The sequence below is a fragment of the Symphalangus syndactylus genome, chromosome 9 (assembly GCF_028878055.3).
Source record: "Symphalangus syndactylus isolate Jambi chromosome 9, NHGRI_mSymSyn1-v2.1_pri, whole genome shotgun sequence".
Lineage (NCBI taxonomy): Eukaryota > Metazoa > Chordata > Mammalia > Primates > Hylobatidae > Symphalangus > Symphalangus syndactylus.
Genome location: NC_072431.2, coordinates 37,463,188 through 37,486,846, shown reverse-complemented (window position 1 = coordinate 37,486,846; position 23,659 = coordinate 37,463,188). Strand labels below are relative to the sequence as shown.

The 23,659-nt window shown below is 33.5% G+C and overlaps 1 long non-coding RNA gene across 1 annotated transcript in view; it reads left to right on the top strand.

Annotated features, from left to right (window-relative positions):
• LOC134731428 (uncharacterized) overlaps positions 1 to 17,799 on the top strand; it is a 64,944-nt gene extending 47,145 nt beyond the window's left edge. Inside the window, exon 2 of the long non-coding RNA XR_010113668.1 lies at positions 15,454 to 17,799. This is a non-coding gene — a long non-coding RNA (uncharacterized lncRNA). The remainder of the gene's footprint in view (positions 1 to 15,453) is intronic.
• Positions 17,800 to 23,659: the final 5,860 nt, after the last annotated feature.

Genomic DNA, 23,659 nt, shown 5'->3' with positions numbered 1-23,659 from the left:
GGCGCAGTGGCTCGTGCCTGTAATCCCAGCACTTTGGGAGGCCGAGGTGGGCGGATCAAGAGGTCAGGAGATCGAGACATCCTGGCTAACACGGTGACACTCCGTCTCTACTAAAAATACAAAAAATTAGCCAGGCATGGTGGTGTGCGCCTGTAGTCCCAGCTACTCGGGAGGCTGAGGCAGGAGAACGGCGTGAACCCGGGAGGCGGAGCTTGCAGTGAGCCGAGATTGCACCACTGCACTCCAGCCTGGGCGACAGAGCGAGACTCCGTCTCAAAAAAAAAAAAAATTGGCAAGGCTATAGAAAAAACTCAACAGTATCATCAACCAACAGAAACAAATAAAATTTTGTTGACTATTCCCCTAAACAGCAGAATACACATGTTTTACAGACTCTCATAGAACATATATCAAGGTAGTTCATATCATGGGTCATAAAACAAACCTCAACAAATATACAAGAATTGAAAACATACAGAGTGTGTTGTCTGACCACAATGAAATCAAAATAGAAATCAATAACAACAACAACAATCAAAAAGTTTTCCTAACATTTGAAAAATGGATCATATGTTTCTAAATAATTCATGAATCAAAGAGAAAGTCTGGGGACATTTTAAAAAACACAGTAAACTAAATGAAAACAAAAACATAACATTTCAAAATTCGTGAGATGCAGCTAAAGCAATGCTGGAAAGAAAATCTGTAGCATTTAATACTTACATTAGAAAAGAGGAAAAAGAGCCTGGCAACATGGCAAAACCCCACCTCTACTGAAAATACAAAAAAATTAGCTGGGCAGCCTGGGTGACAGAGTGAGATCCTGCCTTAAGAGAAAAGAGGAAAAGTATCAAGTAGATAATATAAGCTACTGTCTCAAGAATCTAAAAACAGGGGAGCAACCTAAACCCAAAATAAGTGAAGGAAGAAAATAATAAAGAGAAGTCAATGATATTGAAAAGAGGAAATGATAGAGAAAAGAATTAAAAACAAAAGGCTAATTTTTGAAACAACCGATAAAAATGATAAAGAAAATATAGAGAAGACATTACCATACAGTATAAAATATTGAGATGACAAAAGAATTGCAAGATAATAAGAATTATAAGAGAATCAAATAATTATAAGGGAATACTACAAACAATTCTATGTACATAAATTGGACACCTTAAAGGAAATAAATATAATAATAATAAAGGAGATTTCCTTGAAAACTACATATTACCACAACTCATTCAATATGAAATAGATAATTTGAATAGTCTTATAAAACCCTACTGCCTATAATTTTGAGGGAATTGAAATTATAATTAAAAACTTTCCAAAAAAATCCAGACCCAGATACCTTCACTAAAAAGTTATACCAAAAGCTAAAGGAAGAATTTACACCAATTTTACATAAGCTCTTCCAGAAAATGAAAGAGGAGGGAACACATCCCTGTTCATTCTGTGAAGTCACTTTCTCAAACCAAACAAAATCAGTATAAAAAAGAAAACTACGCAACAAAATCCTTCATGTATAGAGATACACCAATTCTTTACAAGCCATTAGCAAAAAGAATTAAGCAATATATAAAAATATTTATACATTATGACTCGAATAACAAAAACAATTCGGAAAAAGAATAAAATGGGAGAAATCTTTTAGCCTAATTTCAGTCATTTGTAAGATATTATAATAATCAAGACTGTGTGTTATTAAGTTACAGAAAGTAATGAAACAGAATTGCGATCTTAGAAACAGCACCACACAATATGGCCAAATTATTTGAACATAAGTGTAAAAGTAATTTAGTAGAGGAAGAGTAACATTTTCAACACACAGCACTGAAGCAATTGAATAAACATAGGCAAAATAGGAAAAAAGAAAACTTAACCTAAATGTCATACCTTATGGAAAAGTTAACTCCAAGTTGATCATAGATTTAAATGTTTAAATAATTTAGCTTAAAATTTTAAATAATTTAAAAGCTTTCATAAGTTTATAATTTATTTCACCTTTTATTTTGAAACAAATATTGGCTGGATATAGAATTACAGATTGGTAGTCATTTTCTTTCAGTATTTTAAACGTGTTTTTCAAGTGTGTTTCATCTTCAGTTGTGTCATTTGAGAAGCCATGATAAAAACGCTCCTTTCAAGGTAAATGTGCTCTTTTCTCCTTTAAGTTCCTTTAAGATTGCATGTTCTTTTGTTTTCATTAGGTTTTGAATGTTTTCACTAGGTATGATTTACTTTTTGTTTACTCTGCTAGGGGTTTTGTTGTTCTTGAATCTGTGACTTATTTCATTAGTTTTGGAAAATTCTTGGCCAATATTTTCAAATACTACTTTAGCCACAATCTCTCTGTTCTTTCTTTCTGAAATACCAGTTACACATATGTATGTATTTTTGCTACATGTTTTATGTTCTTTTCTGCATATTTAATTTTCTTTTATATTCATGTCATAGTCCTTGTATTTTCTACTCAGTTATTTGCGACCTGCCTAATCCTCTTTTTATGTCTCCAATCTGGGTTTATACCCATCTACTGAGTCCTGCATTTCAGTTCTTCTCTTTTTAAGTTCTAGATTTTACTTGATATTTTGTTATAGATTCTATTTCTCAGGTGAAAATTTTCACTTTATCATGTAAAAACATACCAATAACAGTTATTTAAACATTCATCTCAGGCAATTCCTACACTTGGCTGCCTGTGTGTGTGTTGCTATCATTTTTTGTTATTGTGGTTTTGGTTTTGGATTTAAAAAATTGAGTCCTTTTCCATTGTATGGCAGGTACTTTTTGAATAGTTGCTGGATATTGTGTATTAAACATTGTACAGACTCTAGAAGATGTTATTTATGTTCCTTCAGAGAATCAACTGGAGTAGGATAGATGTGGTGGGAAATTAGAGTAGCATATATCACCACAAGCCAATCAGAGACTGAGCTGATTTAAGATGGGGGTTTCAGTCCTTGATAGTATGTTACAGATTCTATTTCTCAGGGGAAAATTGGGTTGGTTTACCTAGGGTTTATCCCCACTCCTAGGATTTTCCATTCAGGGTTCCTAACTGAGAGTCTTAATTACTTACCAGAATCTCTATCCTCTGCATGTCCTTAACTCCAGTTTTTTTTTTTTTATTTTCAGTACTATGAAACTACAAAAATTCTACATTTTTTAATTATACTTTAAGTTCTAGGGTACATGTGTACAACGTGCAGGTTTGATACATAGGTATACATGTGTCATGTTGGTTTGCTGCACCCATCAACTCATCATTTACATTAGGTATTTCTCCTAATGCTATCCCTCTCCCAGACCCCCACCACACGACAGGCCCCAGTGTGTGACGTTCCCCTCCCTGTGTGCAAGTGTTCTCATTGTTCAATTCCCACCTATGAGTGAGAACATGCGGTGTTTGGTTTTCTATTCTTGTGATAGTTTGCTGAGAGTGATGGTTTCCAGCTTCAAAAGCCAAAATAGACAAATGGGATCTAATTAAAGAGCTTCTGCATGGCAAAAGAAACTACTATCAGAGTGAACAGGCAACCTACAGAATGGGAGAAAAATTTTGCAATCTACCCATCTGACAAAGGGCTAATATCCAGAATCTACAAAGAACTCATCAAATTTACAAGAAAAAAACAAACAACCCCATCAAAAAGTGGGCAAAGGATATGAACAGACACTTCTCAAAAGAAGACATTTATGCAGCCAACAGACACATGAAAAAATGCTCATCATCACTGGTCATCAGAAAAATGCAAATCAAAACCACAATGGAATACCATCTCATGCCAGTTAGAATGGCAATCATTAAAAAGTCAGGAAACAACAGATGCTGGAGAGGATGTGGAGAAATAGGAATGCTTTTACAGTGTTGGTGGGAGTGTAAATTAGTTGAACCATTGTGGAAGACAGTGTGGCGATTCCTCAAGGATCTAGAACTAGAAATACCATTTGACCCAGCAATCCCATTACTGGGTATATACCCAAAGGACTATAAATCATGCTGCTATAAAGACACATGCACATGCATGTTTAGTGTGGCACTATCCTCAATAGCAAAGACTTGGAACCAACCCAAATGTCTATCAATGATAGACTGGATTAAGAAAATGTGGCACATACACACCATGGAAATTCTACATTTTTAAAAGATGCTTTCTGCTTGGCTTCTTAGCCTTTTGAGCTGTGAAACTTAGGAATTTGGCAAACTTCTTACTATGTAAATAATTGCCAGAAGTTAGGTTAATGTCTCTGAACTTCACTTTTCTTACAGATCTTGGTTCCTCATGTCTTGACTGCTTTGGGTTTTGTGAACTCTAATTTTTGTCTTTCTAGCTTCATGACATTATTTTCAGCCCTAGTGACTTCTTTGCCTCTTAGAAGCAAACTTCTTTTGTGGATTCTCAGCGTCTCATTCTACTCATTTCAAGACTCAGTATATGCCCCAAGAGGAAGAGAGGTATATAGATTATTGGAGTCACCTCAGTTAACATTACTTATTTATGATATTTTGGCCTTTCAAATCTTGGCTGCCTTGGAAACTCTGAAATATCTGAATTCTTTTTTTTTTAATCTTTGTGGGGACATCAGTCTGCTAAAACTATTTCATCATAACTTGAAGCAGAATTTAGGCACATTTCCTTAGGGCAATCTACCTGCCTATAGCCAAATATTGAGTCATTAAGAGCTAGGATGTGTCTGATTTTGATGTTGCAAATCCTATAGTTAATAAGTATTCATTAGGCAGTTACTGAATGCTCAGCACTGTGATGTTATAGACTCTGTAGCCAATAGAATATAATGTCAAATATAGTTCCCAATATTTAGAATGTTATATGTAGCAGGAAATATAAAACAGGAAGAAAGTTGGAGATTAAATATTAGAACTATGAAGCATTACCTGCTAATTGAAAAGGGAAAAGTGAGGTTTTTCAAAGAATAGTTTTCTCAGCCATCACCTTAAACATGATCCAAGTTAGCATCATTATTAGTCAAAAAGTCTAAAATTATGTGACTCCTCATATGATGTATGTGACAGCATTACCTATAAAATTTGTTCGCCAAAAATATTTAAGAATAATTTAATCAAACCTTTTGAGTTATTTTCCTTTTACAGAAAATTCAAGGTGTAGATAAACTTTAAATTATAGCATGAGGTACCAGTCAGACAGATTCACATTGTGGGATATTATTAAGAACTCATGGTTGAGTATCTTCAAAAGGATTTTAAAAAGTGAGTGGATGTTTCTGACCAAAGAGTGGGAAAAAGACCTAAAGAAGGAAAGAGGCATAGCAATCAAACCCTAAATGCAAAACATGATGTTAATTGGATTCTCTGGTTCAACAAAGCCAGCTATCTAAATGCTATCTGGGACAACTGTGCAAATTTTAATACAGACTCTATTTTAGATTATAGAATCATTTATTATTATTATTATTTTTGAGACAGAGTCTCATTCTGTCACCCAGGCTGGAGTGCAGTGGTGCAATCTCGGCTCACTGCAACCTCTGCCTCCTGGGCTTAAGCAAGCCTACAGAGTACTGGGACTACAGACATGCACCACCACGCCCAGCCCAGCTCTTTTTTTTTTTTTTTTTAAATTAGAGATGGGGTTTCACCATGTTGGCCAGGCTGGTCTGGAACTCCTGACCTCAGGTGATCCACCCACCTCAGCCTCCCAAAGTGCTGGGATTGCAGGTGTGAGCTACTGCACCAACCTATAGAATCATTCTTAATTTTCATAGGTATGGCAATGGTATTAGGACCATGTAGCAAAATATCTTTATTTTTAGGAAATGTATGCTGATGCACTTCGTGATGAAGTATCATTATCTCCACAGCTTATTTGGAAATAGTTTAGCAAAAAATTAAAGATAATAAAATATGCCAATTATTGAATTCGGTGTTATATGTATTCAGTTGCATATATGGGTAGTTTCTAAACTATTAATTCCCATTTTCCATATGTTCAAAAATTATAAGAAAAAGTTGGAACATACGTTAATGTTGTATACTGACCAGTTAATTAAAGGGAGCTGTCAATGTGAGCTGAACTCCTCAGTGAAGACTTCATTGAGGATTTGGGGGCATGGGTTGGACTTTCAAAACTAGGTCAAAGTTAGATAGATGAAATAAAAGAGAAAGGTCATGCCTGAAGGGGAAGAAATATAAACAAGAGCCAAGAGATTAAGATAAAAATGACATGTCACTTTCACTTGCCTCACTTCACGGTTACTCCTGGGAGCTCTTTCCTAAGGGTGGTAAAGCTGACTCTCTGAACAGAATCATACATAAAGATGTATGATTATGTTATAGTAGTATCAGTTTTCCCTAAACAAGAGGCTCCATGTTCAGTGGGAAAATTTTGGAGGAGTTTGTTTAAATGTCTTACTTTAAGTACTATGAGTCATTACACTCTTTGTCAGTTCTTTCATCAAAGTTTCCATTTTAAGGATCACTGCACTACTCCATTCAGAAGTGTGTTTCTTATTTGCAGAGTGACATGAGAAAAATACATTGCCTATATGATCATGATTGTTTTGTGACGCCCTGCAAATATTTAAGCATCAGAATGCTACTAATTGGTTCATATAATCAAAGCCTCCAGTTATTAACTCAGGGTCTGCTGTCGTACTAAAATAAATTTCATAGTGAAACTTATGTTGCTCAATCATGTTACAAATAATCATAATGATGGCTCTGTACTCAGTTTCTTACCTTCTGAATAATAGCATCACCTAGCACTTACACTATGTTTGGTTTTCCATTTTCAAAGTGCTTTGCAATCAGTGACTAGCTGAGCTCCTTTGCTCATGAAATTTATTTCTTGATGACAGAAAGAACAAGTACTTGGCATCTAGCTATGCCCACTATTGCTACCATAGAGCAAAGAGAAAATCAGTGCTGTGGACTGAGTAAGAGGTTAGGGACAAGGATATTTGTGTCCTATTTGTGACTTTGCACTTGACTTCTGCATATCCTGGTTTCAGGCGGGCAATTGCTCACTGTAAATTTCACCATCTATACTAAAAAGATAGAATACACGTGGAAAAGATGAGACGCTCATCTCTACTACAAACAGGATGCTCCGAATTTGTAGTAGGACTCTGTTTCCCAATAACGTGATCAACAGAGGAATATACGGAGACTATCCCTTTGTGATGTGGGATTTTCTATTAAAATACCTAAATTTCTGAGATTATATGATGAATGAAGCCATTCTCACTACATTTACTTTCTATAGTTTCTCTCTCTTTATAAGTCAACACTTGCAGAAAAAAAAAACCCACCAGGTTAGAGCCAGTTAGTAGTGTTGAGTAAACTATGTACTCTTTCTAGATGTCACAGTCATTGTGGCAAATTTCAATGATTATAAACAGGAATTAATGAGAATTTACAGTGACATACGTGATAAAATACCTGGTGATTCAACTGACAGTCTCCCTCATCTAATTTTTAGGAGATTTTTTTTCTGTTTTTAGTGCAAGTGGTAGGTTAAATTATACACAGATATCTATTAATAAAGAAGAAATAGAGACAGTGTAGAAGAATGATAGATAATTATTATAATAATAAAAATAATTCAGAGAAAGACAAATTTGTTAATCTGGATATCCGGTTTGACGTGCAGATTAAAATCTATTAGTTTCTTATGGCAGATGTTACTATAGTCATTAGGTTGTTACAAAAGTAATTGTGATTTTACAATTTTAATGACAAAAACCGCAATTACTTTCACACCAGCCTAATAGAACTTTTGTCTTCAAGGGAATGCTTATATGTGAATCTATCTCTTATGCAGTACAATTTCATACAGATATTTTGATTGGACATGTTCTACTGCAGAAACATAGATGACTAATATTAAGCAGGGTAATGTTTACTTCATTTCCCATAAAAATGAAAGTGATACTTTTTCTAAATTAGTAGAAGATGGTATAATCCTGATTTAAGGAATTCTTAAGAAAAATGTGGAATGATTTGTAGAACCAGAAAAGAAATCGTTCTATGGTTTCATGTTGGTGAGAAAACACAATCATATACACCCACAGAAGGTGGCTTCTGCCCTTTTCCTCTCCTCACTCAACAGAGAGAGGTTGTTTGTACTACAACAAGGGACACGGAATTCACACTGAAGTCCCAGCTGGGAGAATGATTTAAGGAGAGCCCGGAAGGCCAGTTGGTGAAATTATTAGCTTTCCAGAGAGGTACCTCCATACCTTAGGTCTTGCTGTATTTGCTTCTGCTCTGAGGTGGTAGATTATGTGAAACAGAATATTCCAATTACAGCTGAAAAATTTGGAAAGAGAGCCAAATGTTTTTATTTATCTAAATAATTGATACATTTGTAACCAACTGTATATGATTAATTTAGCCCCAAAGTAGCAAGAGTATTGAACTGGTATTCAGGTCAGATGAGGGAAAGAAAAGATCAGCTCCTTCCCTTATTCCCTTTGGTGGTTTTGTGGTTATTTAGGATATGTCTATATTGCTCAAATCAATGATATTTCAGAGAATTCCCCTCTATATTCTATCAAACATTTAGGTCCAATGTTAAGAAGAGTGCTAATCATCCCTCTCCTTGAAAATGAAAATGACAGGTTTGTTCTTCATATCTTCTGCAATATTTGTAAAAATTAGCAAATTGTACCCACTTTACAATTCCAGAAAACAAAGATTATTGACAGGCTCATCCCCACAATTCAATGGTGGAAGCTGAAATTAGGCCGTGGTTTCTGATTTTTTCTTATCACTATCTGCTAATTTTCTTGAAGAAGTATTAATAAAATATTACATAGTTGTGCTCATTTGTGTCAGAAGTGGTTTGATTTCATTGTATGTAATAAAGAAAGAAACTCTGTTAACAATGACAATAAATCCAGTACAACAGAAGACAACTTCATTTGGTACAATAATGCTTTTCACTCCAGCTTTTCTTGATTTTTCTTATTCTATAAATTTCGGGGGTACCTCTTTAAGCAGAAAGTCTTAAGCCCAAATAAATCGATGCATCTTTATTAAGTACAAATGATTGATATGGCTATTCTTCTATAAAATTATTTCATAAGCATCAAGATTATACTGCTGAAACTATTTTGAAAGCAAACAAAACACATAAGTACATCAACTTAACTTTGTCATGGTCTTTCTCTGTACTTCAGCAGCTCCTAAATACTGGGTAGTTCCTTCAATGGCTACAGCCAGGTTTCAATTTCATTTCTGTGGACCATTACCACCAATCAGTGCACCATCTTAACTATCACACTGAACTTGAACAGTTCAAGTTCATAAACAATGTGCCATAGAGGTGTGGCTCGGGTGATTATCAAACATTTTAAGCACAGGAGTTTGATCTTGTGGCCCTGAAATAAATTGCTTCTAAACACTCAACAAGCAACATTTAATATTTACTAAAACTCCAACATTCTTCCCAGAGGTTGCAAAGGACATTAACTCAGAGCCTGTTGTGGCCAAGGTCTAAGAAAGGCATACAACTTTAGAGGCAGAAGAAATCAAACCTGATGATTTATAGTTAGGTGCTATTCTTGGACCATCTACATTCAAACTGGTAAGAAGGCCATGGATCAACAAAGTGGGATGAAAAAGAATTCAGCCTATATTTTAAGACCTCCAATCTTGTGTTCATCAGTGCATTCAAGAAAAAATGAGGAAAGAAAAGTAGCAATGTAATCTCCTTTAACTTAGTACAAAGTTTTCAACTAGAAAATGGAGTAAGTTTTGATCAAGTTTTTCTAAGCAACACATCCTAGTAGAGCCTTGATAATTGGGAATAGAAAGGACTCATAAGGAATTTAAATTTTAAGTAAAAATCCACAATAACTATCATTTAACTATACTGAACTTATAAATATTTTACATGCTGGTCTGGAGATACATATATCTATATCAGAATTGTGGTATTGTAGGCAATTTTTATTTTCTTTTTTTCCTACTTTTTAGAGGGTTTATAATATAGAGTCAGAGATATATAATTGAATCCCAGCCTTGCAGCTTAGTAGCTGTGTAACTTATGTAAAAAGTGAAATTATATATCAGTTTTCTCTTTTAAAATATGTTAAATAACTATAATGGCTACCTCATAAGGTTGTTGTGAGAACTAATACAATAACATAACATTCCAAAATATACAAATCTTTAAATACATGTTATTATTACTATAGCTTTTATCATATTTTCTATAATAAGCATGCATTCATTTTATAAAACAGAAACCCCGATAAGAATTACCATTATTATTAACCCCTTAAGAAAACCCATGTGAGCATTCATTTTTGCTTTTTCTTGTTTTCTTAATTGAAAATGTCAACCACATTTGTTTCATAGTAACTTCTGTAATGAGACATCAGTATGACAAATGCACAATCAATTCTTTGTCTTTTTTACTTAGGTGGTTTTTTAGTCACATTTTACATTGTTGTTATTCTGTATATACCTATTAATACTTAAAAATTAATCTGTATTACATTAGAATACATTCTTTTAAGTATACATAGCTCAAATCTTTACTAATTAGGCTAAAAAATGCCTAAATATAGTAGAAGAAAATGAAGATTTATCCCATGATTTAAATAAAATTTAGGAATAATTTTCATTTGATCAGTTTTTCAGGTTTATATATAAAACTTTCCCACAAAACAGGCTGCTGCCATACGTATTTAAACAAAATCACCATTTGGCTGAAGCTTGCTACACAAGAAAAGCCCATTTCACAGTCTATTCACACTTGACTTTATGGCACTTCACCAAGGAAGGGAAAAACAGTTTAGACATTCACAATAAGAACCAACTTGAACCTTATTTAACTTCCAAACCTTCTAAATTTCTTTAAGGCTCAAATAATTCCCACAAAGCCTTGCCTCACTTCCTCCCTGCGCTTACCACCTGCCCTCTGGGAAATCATACCACCTACTTACTGGAAGAAACAAACACCAATTACATGTTCCTATACAATTTAGGGTTTCCCACATTTTAGGAAAACTTAAAGAGAGAAATGAGATTTTCTCTTAAAAATAGCAACTCTACCAACAATGCCTATATGAGATAAATTAGAGCATATATTTCATATTCATTTTCCATATTCTAAACTTTAAATGTCTATAAGCAAAATAAAGCATGAAGTATAATGACACAGTAATGAAGCTGATTTTAATACATGGCTTGAGACATTGTATTTTATTTACCACTTTTAAGAAAAAATATATAGCTACTAACATATTAACAAGAGCCATGTTAATGAAAAGCCATTAAAATCTTGGAAGCTGATCACTCAGTGGCTAAGTTTTACCTTCAGTGCTCTTTGGAAAAGAATGTTGAACAGATAGACACTCTCTAAATAGTAATGCTATACTTACACCTTTTATTTGTGGAGTATTTTCATTTTGTTTTATGCCCATAACTGCAGAATTCTATGCTTATTGCTAAATAAAGCAAATTTACACAAAGGTAGAATATATTTAAATATAAACCTTCAGCAATTTTGAAGGAGGGAAATGGTGAAATAAATAATTATATCATATCCAAATACCTACGTTAAAAATGAGAGGATTAGTAGTGTTTAGGAAGTTTGGAATCAGTAGTTAATCGTGATCCAAATCTCCATGCTTGCTCTCTGATCAGAAATGAAACTGATTGACGACAGGAGAAACTCCAGCAGAACGGCTATTTGGAAAGGAAATTCGTATCTATATTGATGCAGGGCTTAACCTTAAAACTACAAGATCGATGATTGCAGTGTTGTCTGCACAAGAATTGGTCTAGCCACGAAATTTATATTGGCCCTTGGAAATATTTTTGCCTTATATGGATTCATTCCCAAAAGTTTCTGTGTATTTGGATCAATAGGCAATGTCATGTCTCAGAGGACATAATTACAGGAAACAAATGAAGTAGTCAAGCATTAATATGGTAGAGTAAATAAAGAAAAATAATAATGTAATCATTTTTTCGTCATTAATATTTCTAACCTGAAAAATAAATGGATTTATGCATAGCTAAATTAAAAACATACATATATATCTTGGCCAGGCACGGTGGCTCACCCTGTAGTCCCAGCACTTTGGGAGGCTGAGGCGGGTGGATCACCTGAGGTCAGAAGTTTGAGACCTGCTTGACCAACATGGAGAAATCCCATCTCTACTAAAAATACAAAAATTATCTGGGTGTGCTGGTACACGTCTGTAATCCCAGCTACTTGTGAGGCTAAGGCACGAGAATCACTTGAACCTGGGAGGCAGAGGTTGCAGTAAGCCAAGATCCTATCACCGCACTACAGCCTGGGCAACAGAACAAGACTCTGTCGCAAAAACGAACGAACGAACGAACAAACAAACAAACAAAAACGCATATATCTCAAAGGTGACTCATAGTAAGTGAGTCATATAGATAAGTGAGACATATAGTTAAGTGACAGCTATCAGTCACTTCTAACGGTACTTATATACATCCTTTCAGTGAAATTATAGAGGGCTACTAAATTTCCAAGTATTTTGTGGAACTAGCTGCAGAGATTTGTAACTCAAATGATCAAGGATTTCTCCAATTACACAGCTCTTTTATTATACCTCAAATATTCCAGTTTAATATATGAAAACATAATAGTGACTGCTTCCTACAAGGTGATGTGTAGTAACTCTTTGCAAAAATATTGTTTCCATTTTTAAAATTCAACTTTTCATTCAACTATAATATATATATAGAAATGAACATAAGTAATAAATATATTGCTGGATGAGTTTTTTCTTAGTAAGGTAACTGCATCTATACAATCAAGACTCACATCAAGAAAAAAATCATTACCTGTGTCCAGAGGCACCAGTTGTTACCACCCTTCAGTGTCAATACTATCCTGGCTTCTAATACCATACATCATGTATGCCTGATTTTGAAATTTATATACTGTAGATAAATCATACTGTATGTACTTTTAGTGTGCTTGCTCTTTTTATTTGACATTGAACTTGTGAGATTCAATCATTTTTGTTATATGGTGTTCCATTGTTTGAACATACTGTAATTTATCCATTCTACTGCTGTATCTTTGGGTTGTTGCCCCTTTGGTTCTATTATGAATAGTGCTGCCATGAACATTCTTGACATACATGTTGGTGCACATATCCATAGAGAGAAACTACTTGACCATAGGTGATGCATATGTTCAGCACTAGTAGATATTTCCAAACTGCTGTCCAAAAGTGTGCCAATTTATACTTCCAGAAGAAGAGCATGAGAATTCTACTTGCTTTGCATCTTTATTAACCTGTCATGTTAGGGTTATTCTGGGGTGTGTGGTAGTAATCCATTTTAGTTGTAATTGACTAATGAGGTGAAGCACATTGTCATGTTTGGCAGCATTTTAGTTTTTCTCTTTCGAGCGGTGCCTAATCAGCAAGGTTTTCCATTTTTAACTGGGTTTCTACTTTCTTATTGACTTATAGAAGTTCTTTATGTATTCTGGATACAAATGCATTGTGAGATACATTTATGTCTATATCTCTCTCTCTCCTTACCACTGTCTCTCTCTCTCTCTCTCTTTCTCAATCTGATGTATTTTCCTACTCTTAGATTTGCCTGTTTACTCTTTTAATTTTTCCTATTGATTAAAAATAAACTTTTAATTATAATATAATCAGATTTAACAATTTTTAATTTATGGTTCATGTATTTGCTGTCCTGTTTACATTCTTCCGTCTAAGGAGATATTTTTTTAAACCTTTCACATTAGATTTACAAAATAGTTGGAATACTTCAGTATGAAGTAGGTGAAGACTCACTTTTTTCCATATGCACATCTAACTGATCCATCATCATTTCCTAAAAAATATAACCTTTTATGCCCTGTACTGCCATGCTACTTTTGTAATCAATGCTACTTAGTAAATCAATTCGTCATATTGGCAGGTCTGTTTCTATACTTTCTATTTTGTTTTATTGATTTTTTTGTCTATCTTTTTCAGCAATACTGTTTTAATTACTCTAGCTTGCAATGTATCTTTATATCTGGTAGTGAACATGCCCTAACATTGTACCCCTTCTTCTAATTTGTCTTGAATATTCTTGGCATTTTCATATATATTTTTGAATTGACTTTCTATGAAAACAAAAGCCTTCTGAGATTTTGATTGGAATTATATTAAATAAATAGATCAATTAGGGAAAACTGACATTTTTACAAAATTGAATCTAGTAGCACTCCAATTCATGAAGATAGTATTTTCTATTATTATCTTTTAACCTTCAATTGTACTCAATAATGTTTTCTATGTTTCAGTGTAGCATTAGTATATGCCTTTTAAGAAATTCATTCCTAGAATTTTTATGTTTTGAATGCTATTATACATAGTATCATTTTATACATTTTATTTTTAATTACTTGTTGCTAGTATGTATAAATACAATTGATTTTGTATATTGAGTTTTTATGCAATGGCATTGATAAATTAACTTAGGAGTACTAATAAGTTCTTTTTGCATTTTCCCCATTAACATGTGTATCATATGTAGTTAATAAAAGCTTTATTTTTCCCTTTCTAATTTTTACATTAAAATTGTTTTTCTTGCCTTATTGTATTAGTCAGGATTTCTAGTACAATGCTGAATTGAAGTGATAATATTAGGTCCCTATTTTTGTTTATAATCTCAGGGGAAGATTTTTCAGTCATTTACATTTCAATGTGATATTTGCTAAATGTTTATTAAAGAGTCTCATTTTTAACATAAACTTACCTTGTATAAACTACACTGAAATTATATATTTTAGTAATCCTCCCTTCTCTTTGTTTCATCTCTATGAGCCAACGCTCAGCATTGGTTCTTTAACATTTGTCTCTATAATGCAGATCTTTGACAAATTAAAATAATATTTTAATAGGGAAGACTGTTGTAGAAATTAGTTACAGCAGAGAAAGAGAAATTCTCAACTTAGCTGATGATTATTCATCTCAAAAAAATATAAAGACTCAAACACACACAAACACACTCTTGCCATCGTCGCCATTATTTATTCGTTAACAGCTTTTGTTGTGGAAAATTTTGAACAAACCTAAAGAAATACGTATAATGAATACGTTTTGTTCATAATTAATATCAGTAACTATTTAATCTTATTTCATCTATATACACCAACAAGTTGTCTTCAAGCAAATCTCAGACTGCACTTTGAAATCTAAAATCTAAGCTTCAGTATATATCTCTCAGAAATTAGGGCTTCAAAAATAATTACAGTAGCATCTTCACACTCTAAAAATGTTACATTATTAATGTCATCTAATATACAATCAGTATTTAATTTTCCCTAAATGCTATGAGTAGGTTTTTTGACTGACTTGTTTGAATCATGATAAAAAATTGCATTTGGTTTATTTATTTCTTGTTTGTTTTAATTATTTCTTAATTCTTAAGTTTGTTTCCATTGTTTCTTAATTTGTTTTACATTTGTTTAGGAGAGAGTCAAACTATCCTTGTTTGCAGATCACATGATCTAGAAAATCCCGCCATCTCAGCCCCAAAGCTTCCTAAGCTGGTAAACAACTTCAACAAAGTCTCAGGATACAAAATCAATGTGCAAAAATTACTAGCATTCCTGTACACCCAGAGTTAAGCTGACAGCCAAATCAGGAAGAAACTCCCATTCCTAACTGACAGAAAAAAGAATAAAATGCATAGGAGTACAGGTAACTAGGAAGGTTAAAAATCTCTAGAAGGAGAACTACAAACGACTGCTCAAAGAAATCAGAGATGACACAATCATATAGAAAAACATTTCATGCTCATTGATAGGAAGAATCAATATTGTTAAAATGGCCATACCACCCAAAGCAATTTATAGATTCAATGCTATTCTTATTAAACTATGAATGGCATTCTTCACTGAACTAGAAAAAACTATTTTAAAATTTGTATGGAACCAAAGAAGAGCCTGAATGGCCAACACAATCCTAAGCAAAAAGAGCAAATCTGGAGGCATCACACTACCCAACTTCAAACTATACTACAGGGCTACAGTAACCAAAACAGCATGGTACTTGTACAAAAACAGACACACAGACAAATGGAACAGAATAGAGAACCCAGAAATGAGACCACACACCTACTGTTATTTGATCTTTGACAAAGCTGACAAAAACAAGCAATGGGAAAAGGATTCCCTATTCAATAAATGGTGCAGGGCTAACTGGCTAGCTATATGCAGAAGACTGAAACTGGACCCCTTCCTTACACTATATATAAAAATTAACTTGAGATGGATTAAGTACTTAAATGTAAAACCTAAAACTATAAAAACCATGGAAGACAACCTTGGCAATACCATTCAGGACATACGCATGGGTAAAGATTTCATAAGAAAGACACTGAAAGCAATTGCAACAAAAGCAAAAATTGACATATCAGATCTAATTAAACTAAAGAGCTTCTGTACAGCAAAATAAACTATCAACAGAGTGAACAGATAACCTACAGAATGGAAAACAATTTTTGCAAACTATGCATCTGACAAAGATCTAATATCCAGAATTTATGAGGAACTTAAACAAATTTACAAGAAGAAGACAAATAACCCTATAAAAAAGGTAAGCAAACGACATGAATAGGCACTTTTCAAAAGAAGACATACATGCAGCCAACAATCAGATGAAAAAAAAGCTCAATATCACTGATTGTATTAGTCCATTCTCATGCTGCTATAAGGACATATGCAAGACCGGAAAATTTATAAAGGAAAGAGTTTTAATTGACTCACAGTTCTGCAGGGCTTGGGAGGCCTCAGGAGACTTATAATCCTGGTGGAAGGGGAAACAACATGTCCTTCTTCACATGGCAGCAGTAAGGAGAAGTGCTGAGCAAAAGGGGGAAAAGCCACTTATAAAACCATCAGATCTCGTGAGAACTCACTACTATCATGAGAATAGCATGGAGATAAACCCCCCATGATACAATTACCTCTCACCAGGTCCCTCCCAGGACATGTGGAGATTATGGGAACTATAATTCAAGATGAGATTTGAGTGGGAACACGGCCAAATCACATCACTGATCATAAGAGAAATGCAAATCAAAACCACAATGAGATAACATCTCACACTAGTCAGAATGGCTATTACTAAAAAGTTAAAAAAAAAACAACAGATACTGGAAAGGTCGTGGAGAAAATGAAACATGTTTACACTATTGGGAGTGTAAACTAGTCCAACCATTGTGAAAGACAGTGTGACAATTCCTCAAAGTCTTAAAGACAGAAATACCATTCAACCCAGCAATCCCATTACTGGGTATATACCCAAACGAATAGAGATCATTCTATTATAAAGACAAATGCATGCATCTGTTCATTGCAGTACTATTCACAATTGCAAATACATGGAATCTACCTAAATGCCCATCAGCAATAGACTGGATAAAGAAAATACACCACAAATACACCATGGGACACTATGCAGCCATAAAAAAAGAATGAGATTATGTTCTTTGTGGGGACATGGATGGAGCTGAAGGCCATTATTCTTAGCAAACTAACACAGGAATAGAAAACCAAATACAGTATGTTCTCACTTATAAGTAGGAGCTAAATCACGGGAACACATAAACCCATAGAAGGTAACACACATGGGGGCCTTATGGAGGACAGAGGGTGGGAGGAGAGAGATGATTAGGAAAAATAAATAATGGGTACTAGGCTTAATACCTAGGTGATGAAATAATCTGTACAACAAACCCCCTTAACACAAGTTTACCTATGTAACAAACCTGCACATGTACCACTGAACTTAAAATAAAAGGTAAAAAATGTTGCATTTGGTTTATTTCTTTGATTTGTTTTCATCAAGTGTCATTTCCTTTCCCTCTTTATTTTTTCTTTCAATATTTGTGTCTTATAGATGCATTCTGTATTTGTCTGACTGCATACCTGCAATGTAATTCAACATGTTTTTCTATTGCTTGATTTACTGTAAATTGGTAGTTATATCTATAGTATCAGTATGGTTCAGGTTTGAATTCTTTTGCTATCACCTTTAACTTGAAAGAATTACTTTGATGTAGAAATAATCTAGTGTAAAAGGGCAAATGATAAGCAGACTTTCATTAATGGCTCCTTTTACTGTTGGTGAGACGGTTGGAATCAATGTCAGAAGAGAACCACTCTGATTAATGATAGTATTCAAAACACTAAAGCTGAATTGTATCAGTGTTACCTGTGTATGTCTCCTTACACGTCCATTTCTGAGAGTGCCTTTCAACTTTCATTCTTTCTTATTAGATGGGCAAAGGAGCCTGGATTTCTGACACTGGGCTGAATCTAAAGAAAATGCAAAAAGAGAAGGAAAACAAGTTAGATCTAGACCATTTTGGGGATATTATCTGGGCCAGATATTGAACCTAGTCCATTTTAGAATAGTTTAAACTTTTCAAAAGAGAAAATGTAAAGCTCTTTGCTGTCACTAGTGTTCTACTAACATCTCAAGCTAATTCAGGTTCTAGTTGGCTTTGCTGATGGCTATTGTCAGAGAAAGAGAATCGGACTATCTTCTTTTTATTCCCTTTACCTTTTCAGCTTAGTCTTAACCCCTCCCACCAACCATAAATCATAACTATATCAGACTCAATCCAGGGTTAAAGCAGAGAACCACTAAATGAGGAAAACTCAGGTTGCTTGAGACAGTACATGCTCCACATGGGTTTAGGTGTAAATTTATGCCACATAAATTTCCTGGGATCTTCCTGTTCCTAATTCTACAGAGATATGTGGATAGCACTGACATATCATGGCAAAGAAGTTCTGATCATCATATATTTTCCAATGTTTACCTAATCTAAGTAGGAAAATTTTCAGTGAAAAATTTTCTTAAAGTATTAGTAATATTAGCAGATCTTTGTTTTGTTCTATTTTAAGTGCATCTTTGAATTTTCTCTGCCTAATATTCTTGAAAGGGATAACATTTTTAAGTATTTGAAACACATTATTTGAATATCTCATTTAAATTTGTCATTAGTTTTTGAAAGCATAATTGTTTGTTCTTTGAAACAAGGTTAGTTGAATAGAAATGCTGACAAAATCATTCACCATATATGCATTAATATTGTATATAAGTAGCCATTTCAATTAAGCCTCTAACTTTTTTGTTTGGTTGGAGTGAAGAAAAAACTATATTTTAAAAATACCTCTAAGCTACTTTCTAATCATTCACACTGACTCGGAGACTGTAAATTGCACTAATAGCACTTTGTTGACCACTTTATTAAAGCAGAAGGAAGGGCAAACCCATATATTGTCAAACCACATATTGTTTATTTGAAAGTGTTGAATGAAATCGGTGATTTGGAGGTGGCCCTTGTTACTTATGTTGAGTGCTGAGTATATTGAAATTTGTATAATTGCTAAACGTTATGTTGCTGGGGCTATGATGTGGCCTCACAACCAAGTGTAAATACTACCTTGCAAGCCAGGGGCTAATATTAGGGAAAAGGAAGCTTGTTTATACTGGATATTTTACCCATTTATTTTTTCATTGTTTTTATGTAGACTTTTGGTCCTTAAAACCTTTACCCTCTGCTTAGTTGGCTTCTGCGTTTTAATTTACTCCTTGTCATTATCCTTAGTTCATTAGTTATCATCATTGTATCTATTATTTCCACTATACATATTTTTACAAAGTAATGATGACACGATTGCACTTTCTGTATTTATTCCCAGGTACTTCAAAAAGTACATTTGCCATTTACCACTGTTTTTTTTTCTGGACTTTGCCTTTCATTAAATGAATTAGGTTGTATCTTATTGAGCATTTTCTCAGGATTGGATTGTGGTAAGGTCTTGTGCCATCAAAACACATAACAGCATGTGCTGTCTAATACTGTTACTATATTTTTTTATGCCCTCTCTCAGAGCATTGTTACTTGGTTTTTCTACTTTAATTAACAGTTTGACATTAAAAATAACTTTTATTTGAAATATAATTCATTTTACAGTTTTTAATACGTTTACATATTTCATTTGTAACCTATGCAAAGAAACATTGCCTGAGATATGTCTGTGTTAGTTTCTTAAAATTTTAACATAAAGGAAATTTTCAATAATAAATTTATTTTTAAAATAAGTGAGATATACAACACTTTTACTAACCAATATACCTATTGTAATCAAGATTTTTTGTCATTAAGTTTAAGGTTATGAAGGAATCAAGTGACCATAATTCGTTTAATATAAGATACATAAATAAATATATACTGGATTTAGATTATAAAGCAGCTATTTTAATACAAATTATTCAGCACTGGACACAATAGCCTAACCATATGTCCTTTTTGCAGGAAAATAACATAAAAGTAAACCCACAGTACCATGAGAAATTAATATAATTTTTTTTAATTAATTTTTTTTTGAGATGGAGTTTCCTTCTTGGGGCCCAGGCTGGAGGGCAGTGACACGATCTCGGCTCACTGCAACCTCTGCCTCCCCAAGATCAAGCAATTCTCCTGCCTCAGCCTCCCAAACACAATTTTGTGGAATGATTTTGAAATACAGTATCTACAGATATTTGGTGTTTATTTTAAGCTCTCAAACCATTTTTGGTTTTGAATAAAATACTAGGCAGAGATAAAATTTAAAACCTCTTTTTTTTGAAATGGGATGTGTAGTTCAGAGATAGTTGCTTAGATGCTCTCTGCTGTCTGGGCTCTAAGGAGTTGACTTTGTAAAACATTTAAAAACAGAATTTTGGAAAGTGTCTTAAAGTTCATCAACTTTAGTATTATCCAACAGATAGTACTACTTGGAACACTACTGTCAATAGATGCTCTCTGAAAACAGAATTCCATGGTAAATCAATAAGGAACCTCTTTATGCATAGTATGTTCTCATTTAGGAGCAACACAATGCATATTTACATATTAGTGGCTCTGAGGCATCAATACTTGATTTTCAAAAATGTTTCCCCGAATTATTTAATAACAAATTTACATATTTTGTGTAATATTAATGTCCCAAATAATTAGTGTACCCCAGGATATCAGTTTATAATAAAATAGTCATTCTTTGATCTAATTCAAGAATTGCTTCCATAATAGACAATGCTTCACTTAAGATTACACAATTTGGAAATGAGAAACTGACTCTCACTCTGGAAAAGCTATTTTTCACTTGGGAATTCTAATGATCAGAAAAATTTTTACCATAAAGATTATTTGTTCCAACAAGATATTACGAGAGTTAGCCAGTTGTATGTTTTCACTTAAAAATAATTTTTGTCACTCATCTGAACACTCCTCATCCTGTTTCAAATTTTAAATTCATGAAGATTCACAGGGATCCTTGGATGAGGTATAGTAATCATTTTAATTGTGGAAAGGATTCATTGACATCAATGATCCAATGACAATTATAAACCTGAAACAATTAAAGATAATGATCTGAATCAGCATTACATATGATTTACCCTTGCCTCAGAATTTATGTTTTGCATTTGAGGCTTCAGAAGCTGGCATTTGTTGATTTGGAGATACTGATATCAAGTGGCTTTTTGGTAATTGTGCTGAACTGGGAGCCATGTAACAGCACACAGGTGGCATGAGATCTATCCGAATTTCTATTGTGTATAATCTGTGCTTTTTATGCCTTTAAAATGTATGATGTCACATCAAAAGAGTTACATAAGATTGGCTGCTTAATTTCAAACTCATGAAGTTTGTGCATTTCTATACTAGTAATACTTCCTGAAACCTCTTTGAAAGGCACTTTTTTTAGGGTCTGCCATTCATTTACCCATTGAATTAAAGCTGTATGTCTAATATATGCTAGGCACTGTTCTTGGAATTAGGAGATAGTGAATAAAAGCATGTCATGCCCCCACCCCACCATTACAGAGTGTCTCATTGGTGACAGATAATAAACAAATAGATATATAATTGCAAGTAGTGGACAGCAAAGGTATTTCAGAGGAAGTGACATTCAAGCTGAGACTGAAATGAAGTAAGAGAGTATTGCAGATTGGGGGAACCGCAAGCAAAGAGACTGGAAATTCTGTATTGTTTGAATGGTTTGTAAGAATGCATTCATAATTATTTGTGTAGATAAATGTAAAACAATTGATATGCATTTTATTGAAAAGCTAACATTATAATGTCGAGACATTTGATACTGGATAAATGGCAAACATGTTTACTTTTTATGGAAATATTAGAAATATTTGAAAAGAAACAAAATATATTTTTTCTTCTTCAATTAGTAATAATGATGGGGGAAATGAATTTTACTAATTTTAATCCTTACCTAAATAGAGCTTACCAATGTTTTATTCAGTATATTTTATTTAAAAACAAATACCAAGTATATTGTCCATTAAAAGAAATACCAAAGCAAATAAAAGTAAAAACATCCATTAGAACATATTGATAGATACCTTTGTATCTGCACATGCACTACTGATTCTAAAGTAAAAGTTGAAAAAAAAACATATTGACAGATATCTTACACAAAATGACCCAAATGTGGAATATCGACATTAAGAGAATGGAAAATAAGTAAGGTCAGATACCTGTTAAGTCAATGTCTGACTATAGCCATAGAAATATGTGCATAAAATTGCTTATGTTTGTACTCCTTTAAGAAAATACAGTAAACATATATATAGAAGGAAAGTTTTGTGATTTTTTTCCAGAGGATTATTTGTTTTAAGCAAGATTCAACCTAAATTTCCTTGAAATACCCTGTTCATTTAGGTCACTCGGGACAGATTTTTTTCTTTATAAAAATTAAATTGTTACCAAAACTTTCATGACTACACCTGTTGCATAAGGTGAAGCAGTTTATATAAAATGGATACAATGTGATATGATATTACCAGAATTTAACTGTGACATATTTAAGTATAACTTACAGGTATTAGTCATGGAACCCAAACCTTAACATACAAGGAAAATATCCTATATTGTACTAACATGAACAGTATAATTTTTTAAAAAGGATGTAGGTATCTCTGCCTATAGATAAATTTATAAATAAAAGAATGAAATTAATCAATTAAAGCATCCTTTCTTGATAAATACCTGTGCTATGTACAATTCACCTGATTAACTTATGTAGAAAAATATTGATCCTCCTTATACAACTGTGTTTGCTTTTAGGAATATAAGGATCCAAACATCCCTTTCTGCCTCCTTGCATTTGTCTTCGACATACACAGCTCCCTTTGAAATCAGTGGGATATGAGAGAGTGCAGTGGGGGATAAAAATCTGTGAATTCAGTGGCCCTTTCTCAGGTGGAAGATTGGGAGAGCTGCCATCTAATGATGCTTCTCAGTGGGAGACCCAGTTTGATGAGGCTGAATAGGCCTGAAAGAATTGACTTCCTGATATAAAGAAACAGAATCTGAGCGCCTCACCGCTTTCAGAAGGAATATTGAAATACTGAGTGATATAGACTGCCTTTCAAATAGAATTAATTGCATTTGTATAATTTCCTTTCCCTTTTTAAGATCTCTCATCTTTTTTAAAAAAAATCACCCAGTGTGTTTCATTTCTTACTGTTGAAATTCATTCCTTTAATTGCTTTATTTTTTGAGACTGTCAATAACTACCAGTCTCTTAATTATTCTCTTTTATCATATTTAAGAACCCAATGCCTATATTTTCTTCTGAGATGCTCACATACATCT